The sequence below is a fragment of the Otolemur garnettii genome, unplaced genomic scaffold, assembly GCF_000181295.1.
Source record: "Otolemur garnettii isolate 467f Iridium unplaced genomic scaffold, OtoGar3 scaffold00008, whole genome shotgun sequence".
In the NCBI taxonomy this organism is placed as follows: domain Eukaryota; kingdom Metazoa; phylum Chordata; class Mammalia; order Primates; family Galagidae; genus Otolemur; species Otolemur garnettii.
Window position 1 is genome coordinate 13503235 of NW_003852403.1, and position 9282 is coordinate 13512516.

A 9282-nucleotide genomic window follows, 5' to 3' on the forward strand; every position below is an offset into this window, starting at 1 on the left:
TGTAGCTGGCACCTTAGCCGCTTGAGCCATGGGCGCCGAGCCAAGACCCCTCACTTATAGCTGCCCAGGGGAAGATCACATTTCCCAGCCTCCCTTGCAGCCCCTTATGCCAGATGACCCTGTGATGGACAACAGCTGCCACTGACTGCTGGCAGCCTTCAAGAGAAAAGACACACTCTCTCCTGCTGCCTCTGCCCATGGGCTGGAACATGGATGTGGTGGCACCATCTCGATCATGTGTCCACCTGGAGGAAGGAGCTGGGCACACACCTGGGGTCATGGTTCCTGCCTGGGGCCCTCTGGGCCTGGATTGCCATGGAGAGAGATGTAGATGTTTGTAATATTGGGTCTCAAAGCCAAACCTGTATCCTAATTCTGAGGGTTCCGAACTTTTTGGTCATGATCACAAAAAGAGATGTTCCCTTGTGACATTTGTGTGTGTTTGTGTGTGGGTGGGTGTGTCACTAGAAGAGGCTCCATGAAGCAGTGCTAATCCTTCTGACGCAATCTGAGTCCAAATACTTTTGTTCCCTTGCTTTTGTTCCTTAAGCGCCGTTACACTGCTCAGTAAATTGCGGTGAGACTTGAAGTCTGTAAAGCACTATCCTGACTACTGCCCAGGTCAGCCTGCTCCCCTCCAGCCACCAGCAGTCCTGCTTCTCAGCCCCCTGTTGGGACTGTCCCCACCTTCACACCTCCCTCCCACCGCCCTTGTTCCCTCTTTCAGTCATTCACTCAGCAGATGTCAATTATGGGCCAGAAACTGCCCCAGCCATCATCCTGGCAAAAATGGCAAGGAGCTGAGATAGGCAGGGATGAGTCCAGCTGTCAGCGATCAGGGGAGGCTTCCAGGTGGAAGTGGCATTTGTGCTGGGCCGTGAAGGGCAGAGATAAATGAAGGAGAGCAACACCTTGCAGGACAGGCCCAGCTCACTGCAGCCTCGATGTCAGCCTCTCCGGTCCTCCTGTCTGGAAGCTTTAGCCACACTGGTCTTCCCTCCATGCCTGAAAAGGGCCCAGATCTTTCTTACCCCAGCGCTCCCTCCAGAATGCTCTTCTGCCATCCTCCTGGTCACTCAGCTTCTACCCACTGCAGAATCCCTATGAATTAGTTTAAGTTTCTCCAGAGAAACAAAACAGAGAGAGGGAAAGGTTGAGATTTTTCAAAGTTTATTTCAGAATATTACAGGAGTCCAAGTGTTTTTGTTACGTGAATCACTTTTGTACAGATTGAGTCAAAGTTATAAGAGAGATTGAGATTTTTTAAACCTGGGCGCCATGTGCATCAGTCAAGTGGACCATAACCGATCCTCACACCCCAGCACCCAGGCTTGTATCTGCCTCTAGTCAGGCGGTGATTCATCAGTAGCTGTTGAGTGATTGAATTCCCAGCTCATCTCTGGTCACCTGTTACGAGGACAACTGCAGCTAGCAGGCTGGTCTCCTAGCCCCTTTCTTTCTGGCACCACTGGTCCATTTTGTCACAACTTCCATGGAGACAGAGGGTATTTCTTTCCTCTACGTGAAACCCTCAGTGACTTCCTCTTACACACAGGGTGAAAGTCAAGTTCCTTAGGCCTTTTGACAGCCTGGGACACTGGCCCTCACCCTTGCCACCAGCCTCATCTTCATCCTCTTTCTCTCCAATCTCTGTGCCTCAGAGCCTTTGCTAAGGCTGTACCCCTTTTCTGAAAATATCCCCCATTTCCTGTCTTTACTTGGTGATTCCTACTCATCCTTGAAAATACAGCTGAAACATCACATATCTCCCCCCCCACACACACCTGCCAACTCCTCAGGCACAGAGGACCAAGCCACTTCTGTTCTTATCCTTAGACAAGCCCCTGTCTTGCCCTAGGAATGTGGGGCTGCATCTTCTTGATTCCCTGAGGCTCCCCCATCATGGCCCAAGTGCGGTGAGGGCACATATCGTATCTTGTCACCAGGTGTGTAACCAGGACATACATGTTCAGTGAATGAATGACCAGGTAAGGTACCTTGTCCCCGTTCGGCCCAGACAGCACCCTAGGCTACCTTCTCTACCTGCTGCCATGTGGGTACCACCTTTGTCTAGAAGATCTATCATCACTCCTGGTGCCGTTTATCACCGTCAGAGATTCACTTCTCTTCAGTTGCCTTGAACAATTTTACCCTCTCCTTTAGAAGCTGTCTGCAAATTGCTTCTGTGCCAATGTATCCCAACTGTTTCTTGTTGGAAACCAAAATGTCAACACTTTATATGAATTTCTGAAAACTTTATATTTAGTTAAAAGAAACAAGTTTTTGGTAATTTTGTAAATTCAGTAAATTTGGTGCACTCATCTAAGGCATATTGATACTTAGGCAAATTGGCCTACTTTCTGCCTCCTGAACTTCTGTCCTAGCTTATATCTCAAAAGGAGCCAAAGGAATGAATCTCTAAGGATGAAAATGTATGTCGTTTGGGGCAGAAATGTCACAGAGAGTTTGATCAGTTATCGTCTCTATCCTACCTGTAACTTACTTGGATTCACATCCCTGTGTTATTTCAACCTCATCTTAATGACACCAAGTGCTTACATGTTCACTGGGAGAGCACAGGGAGAGAGGGCTGGGGGCCTGGAGGGCCATCCTTTCCCCTGCTTTCATGGGAGCATTGGTCATCAGCGGCAGAGGTTTGGAAACAGCCAGGGCCCTTGGGTTGCAAGTGACAGAAGCCCAGCTCAGACTGGACTTGACAGAGAAAAAAATTTACTGGAGAAGGGGAGGATATTGCAGTAACTCTTAGAACTGAAGGAAGGAGTTTAGGAACAGGGGCCTCAGGGATAGCAACTATGTGGTCAGCGTCCCCAGGACTCGCCTATCCTGGTCATCTCTCATCTCTGCTTTACTTTATTTCTTTTCACCTGTTAGTCTCATTCTCTCTGGCTCCTGACGGTCCTTCTCTACGTGGCCGGGAACAAACCCACCAGAGAGAGAGCTGATTGCACCTAGAGTCTGTATGCCAATTCCAGGAAAGGACTTTCATTGGACCCATTACTTCTGCCAGAGGAATGAAATGTTGAGATTGGCCAGGCCTGGATCATGTGTCCGATCTTATGGCCAAGACATGGGTCTGTTACCAGAGGAAGGGACCCAGAGACCCTTCCTGGGAGGATACAATAACAGCAGTCCTCTATATGAAAGGAGAGTGGGAAGTTTAGCTTAGAGAAGAAACCCCAGGGATATAAACACACATCAAATACTTCACTTAGCATTCTTGGGAACTCAGGATTTTTAAAGATTTAGACCCTAGGCTGGCGCCCATAGCACAGTGGTGCCAGCCACATACACTGAGGCTGGTGGGTTTGAACCCAGCCTGGGCCTTCTAAACCACAATGATGACAACCTCAACAAAAAATAGCCAGGTGTTGCGGCAGGCGCTTGTAGTCCCAGCTACTTGGGACGCTGAGGCAAAAGAATCATTTAAGCCCAAGAGTTTGAGGTTGCTGTGAGCTGTGATGCCACAGCACTCTACCAAAGGCAACATAGTGAGACTCTATCTCTCTCAAAAAAAAAAAAGATTTAGACCCTAATCTACTTAATCTATTTAATTCTAACCTGCTGACCCTGCCAAGCCACATATCTCTATTCCAACTGAGCTCCTTGCTTGCTAATTAGTGAATAAATATTCAAAGAATGGCTGAATGAATGCTTCTCATATCTACCCTTGAAGGCCCAGTTGAGGTGCCACCTCTCCTATGAAGCCTTCCTCAATCCTATAACCAGCAGGGATTTGCTTCTTTTTACAGTTTGTTTTCTCCCAATTTTTATAGACTCTAACCTGATTTTATGTTATTTGTGTTGTGTACTGGATTAGCAGACTTTCCAACAAATGGGAGGTAGTGCTCAGCATCCCCTGAAACTTTAGAGCAGAGGCCTGTTTGCGGAACGTTGTAGAAAGGCAAAGCCTTCTTGGGAAGTGGATATTAGATTCCTAAGGCTTCCATAACCAATGACCATAAACTGATTGCTTAAAATAACACAAATGTATTCTCTCACAGTTCTGGAAGCCAAAATGTTCAAAATCAAGGTATCAGTGGAGTTAGTTCCTTCTGGAGGGTCCAGGCCTTTCTAGTTTCTGAGTGTTGGCAGCCAGCCTTGCATTCCTTGGCTTGTGGATACATCACTGCAATCTCCCTCCCTCCCTTCCTTCCTTCCTTCTTTCCTTCCAAAATCAAGGTGTCAGTGGAGTTAGTTCCTTCTGGAGGGCCCAGGCCTCTCTAGTTTCTGAGTGTTGGCAGCCAGCCTTGCATTCCTTGGCTTGTGGATACATCACTCCAATCTCCCTCCCTCCCTTCTTCCTTCCTTCCTTCCAAGAGTCTCACTCAGTTGCCCCAGGCTAGAGTGCCATGGCATCAGCATAGCTCACAGCAACCTCAAACTCCTGGGCTCAAGCACTCCTCCTGCCTCAGCTTCCCAGAGTGCTAAGATTACAGGCACGAGCTACGGTGCCTGGCCACATTCTCCACTTGCATATGGCCTTCTCCTCTGTGTTTCTCCATGTCCCACATCCTTTAAGGACACCAGTCATTGGATTTAGGACCTACCCTAAATTCAGGATGATTTATCTTGAAACTCTTAACTAATTATACCTGCAAAGACTCTATTTCCAAGTAAGGTCACATTCTAAGGTTCCGGGGGGATATGAATATATGGGAGACACTATTCAACCCACTACAGGGGAAAGTGTGGAGAGCAAACTGAACACAAACCAAAGTGTCTATAGTACAGGCCAAACAGGTAACTGGAGTGCCCAGGCCTCGGCCCAAGCCATTGTCAGATTGGTTCCCAAAGAAGCCAGAAATCAGGACTTTTATGTAAAATACATAGATTTTTTTTTTTTTTTTGCAGTTTTTGGCTTGGCCCAGGTTTGAACCCACCACCTCCGGTATATGGGGCCTGTGCCCTACTCCTTTGAGCCATAGGCGCTGCCCAATACATAGATATTTTTAATGTTGGAAACATATGAATAACCTTTTAAAGTATATTAAAAACATAGCCTTGGCTTGGCTGGCTCCTGTGGCTCAAGTGGCTAAGGCGCCAGCCACATACACCTAAGGTGGCAGGTTTGAATCCAGCCCGGGACCGCCAAACAACGATGACTGCAACAAAAAAATAACCAGGCATTGTGGCGGGCACCTGGGGTCCCAGCTACTTGGGAGGCGGAGGCAGGAGACTCGCTTGAGCCCAGGAGTTAGAGGTTGCTGTGAGCTGTGATGCCACAGCACTCTACCCAGGGGGAAGCTTGAGGCTCTGTCTCAAAAAAAAAAACAAAAAAAAAAAACATAGCCTTTATATCTATACATTTATGGACAGTACATCTGTAAGTCAAATTTGGCTCGTGGAATACCAGGTTGTGACCTCTAAAATTCTGAAACTTGGCTTCCCTGAGCTCAGAACACAGGTCCATGCACTTCTGCGAGAGACCACCAGAGGGCACTCCAGGCATTGTGTTAGGCAAGGCCCCTGGTAACCAGGAGGCCTGCGTGTCAGGGGAAATCCAACTAAGGTTTTCAAGTCAGGTAATAACCAAAGTTCATTTCATTTTAAATTTATTCTTCCTTCATTTTCTCTAAATCTCTGATGTCTGGTACCTCTTGTCTGCTAAAGATATCTGCTCTTTTGGCAGACAGAACAACAGAACAAATTCAAAAGCAGCAAAGAAATACTACAGGAAAAAGGAAGGAACAGCTAACAGTACCTGGTTGGTGACTTTTCTTGACTGTGAATCAATTGATTAACTTAAAAAATCGACACGTGCACACAGCAAAAAAAATGTCAGTTTGTCCAGAATGTTACCATTCCCACTCCCAAATCCTCTGTCTCTGGGAAACTCTTCATTGCTTCAGGAGTTTCTGAAATCAGGGATCGAGATTATTTTTTGTTGTTGCGCATGTATTATACAATTTTGTTACAAGCAAGGTTCTGCTTTGTTTTAACAATGGAATTAAGTATATCAGTATAGGTTGTTTCTGATTTCTGTATAAACATGACCCTTATAATCCTTATAAATGGCATCTTAGGATAAGATGTGTCATTGTTATGGAGAATCAGTATCGCCAGGAACCTAATTACACTTAATTATGGCTTGACCTTCAGACACGACGTTTAATGACATATTTTAAATATTTAATATATATTTATTCTTACTTTTTATTATGGAAATTAAAACATTCACAAAAATAGAGGGAATAGTATAATAAACCTTCGTATGCTTATCCCTGGGGTCAATAATTAGCAACTCATGATCAATTTTGGCCCCCATACTCTGTAATTTTTGTTTATTTGCTGGAGTATCCCAGACATCATATCATTTTACCCCAAAATACTTTAGTTATATACATTCCTTTTTTTGTTCTTTTGTTGTTTCTGTAAGTCATTTTTTTTCCACCAAGGAAGTAACTTATAACTCACTGGCCTAAGATTGACCGCCACCCAGCCTGGGCCAATGAGACTCATCTCAGCCTCAGCTGTCTTAGGGCTGGAAGCAAATACTATTTCATCATTCCCATCTGTAGGTTCACTTTTCTTTTTTCCACTCATTTTTTAAAAATCAGATACTATATGGAAAACTCAACAGTGAATTCAAGTAATTGCCCAAACTCAGCTCTGCTGTCAAAGATGTCCACGGCCAAAGCCCATCTCTTGGCCAACACTTGGCATCCCTGTGCCATCATGGTTCAAAGTGTTTGTGGGTTAAATAAGGCCTACAAAGGCTGGATTTTTGTGTAGATATAAGACAGACTAAGAGTGTTAATGTCAAATGGACAGATGCCTAAGATTATAGGGCTTCCATAGGCAGGGTGTTCTTCCTGCCCTGGATTGGCAAGGTGATGGATTGGTGATAACTTTGTGTGGAAGATTGCATTTTCCAAGCATCATCTCTCAATCTACATGCTATTGAGTAACCTAGACACCTGGTTGAAATATGAGGTCTGTGTCCTTAAACCTGAAGGGCCTGTCCCTTGGTCCCAACCAGTTGAAAGCAATAGAAGTTAACCCTTTCAATACTAGCCTATAAAATGGGATGCAACTTTTGTCTGGTCAGATGAACCTTCAGGCTTGGAGCCCTAAGCTGCCATGTAGACTGACTGTCACCATGCTGTTAGGAAGCTGAAGCTATCACACACGAAAAGACCACATGGGGAAGCCCTGAGACTATACATGTGTAAACAGAGAGATGCTGGGCCATGCCCCAGCTGTTCCAGTCTCTCACTATTCTAACACCAGCCTCCATCTGACTGCAACCTCATGAGATCCTTCCTGAGCCAGAAGCACCCAGCTCAGCTCATCCTGATTTCTCAGCCCACAGAAACCATGATTATTGTTGTGTTATTATAGGCCACTACATTTCGGGATAATTTGTTACTCAGCAATAGATATTTGGAGCACTCTTGAGTATGTTCTGGGGATTTTCTCCTAGGATGGGCAGTAAGAACCTCTGAGGCTTGAGTGGAGTGAACAGCTCTCTGTGTATTCTAATGTTAGTAATCCTCAAATATTCTGCTACTTGGGCTAGACAGTCCACAATTAGTGGCTGACTCTTTGGGATATGTTGCTACCTATCTTTTCTATAAAGAGGTGAACAGAGAGTGTCTGACCCTATCTCACTCCACCCCACTGGGAAGGAATGGGTCAGCCCAGAGAGGGACTTCCGGGCATTCCCCTGGACAGACTGATATTTGCAGACTCCTCAGCCCCATGTCAAGGCTCAGGGAGCAGGAGACAGCCCTGGAGACACATCACTCACTCTGTGAGCCACCTCCTTCTCCACACTGCCCGCCTCTGCATAGAGCTCTACCCTCGGATCCCAAAAGCAGTCACTATATTTTCTCCTTTGTAATACACCCAGTTTATGTATAACACAAACAGCCTGACATGCCATCATATGCCCTCCTGTAGGACAGTGACTCTTAATCTCTCAGAGGCCATAGTCATTTCAAGAAGGTCATGAGACTTCTAGCCCCTTCCTAAGGCGGACAAGTTATTTGGCCTCTATAAATAAATTCCTTACAAACAAATTAGGTGGCTTGGCACCCATAGCATAGTGGTTATGGCGCCAGCTATATACACCAAGGTTTGTGGCTTTGAACCCGGCCTGGGCCAGCTAAACAACAATGACAACTACCACCAAAAAAAAAAAAAAAAAAAAATTGGGCATTATGGTGGGCACCTGTAGTCCCAACTACTTGGGAGGCTGAGGCAAGAAAATCGCTTAAGCCCAAGAGTTTGAGGTTGCTGTGAGCTGTGATGCCATGGCACTCTATTGAGGGTGACGTAGTGAGACTCTGTCTCAAAAACAAACAAACAAATTAGGTTCTATAGCTATAACTTCAATATTAATGGCTGTATAATATTTGATTATGTGTGGCTATATTGTAATTTGTTTAACCAATCTCCTGTTGGGGGACATTTGAGTGGTTTCTGATGTGCCCCTGTTTTAACCTATACTAAAAATCTCTGTAGCAAAATCACTGTGGGCATCCTGTCCCAGTTTTCATTGATACTGGTTGCATCTTATACATAGGTCCTTGTAGCTGCTTAATACTGCCTCGGAAAGAAGGCAGGGCATGCTTACATACATACAGAGTTTTAAAAGTGAGAAATAAATCATGAGAACGGCTCTCAGCTGTGGCCCCAGGTGGCTCTCAGCCTCACCCACAGCTCCCAAGGCCGGGAGGGAGCAGGGCTGGGTATGGTCCCCGGACAGTAGGGTGTCAATGGTGCCTGTGATGCAGGCTAGGGGGGACCTGGCAGCAGCTGCCCAGCTGGGGGAGCAGTGATTTATGTCCTGGGCTGAGGAAGAACAGGGACTGTGTGTTCATTCCTGGAGTCAGGACTGGGGAGAGTGGGCTGGAGAGGTGGGGAGTAGGGTGGGAATGTGGTGGAGGCCACTCTCAGTCCTGTTTACCTCCCAGGTGAGCAAGGGGGAGGAAGCAGCTGGCTTCCAAGGGCCTCAGCGCACTGGCCGCTGGCCTTTCTGTCCACAAAGCCAGTCCTTCAGCAGTGGGCAGGGGCCGCCCCAGTGCTGGCCAGCAGTGTCTGGAGGCCGCCTGTGGAGGTGGGCAGGACCCAACACAAACAGCCACAGAGAAAGGGGCTTTATGGCCAGCAGAGGACAGAGGGCAGACAGCTCCAGCAGGGGAGGGAAGTGGCCGGCAGGTGCTCCTTGGGCACCCTGGCAGTGGTGGCTTGGGGGGCTGGGGAGAGGCTGTATAGTGCCAGGGTCAGCAATAGATATTTGGAGCACTCTTGAGTATG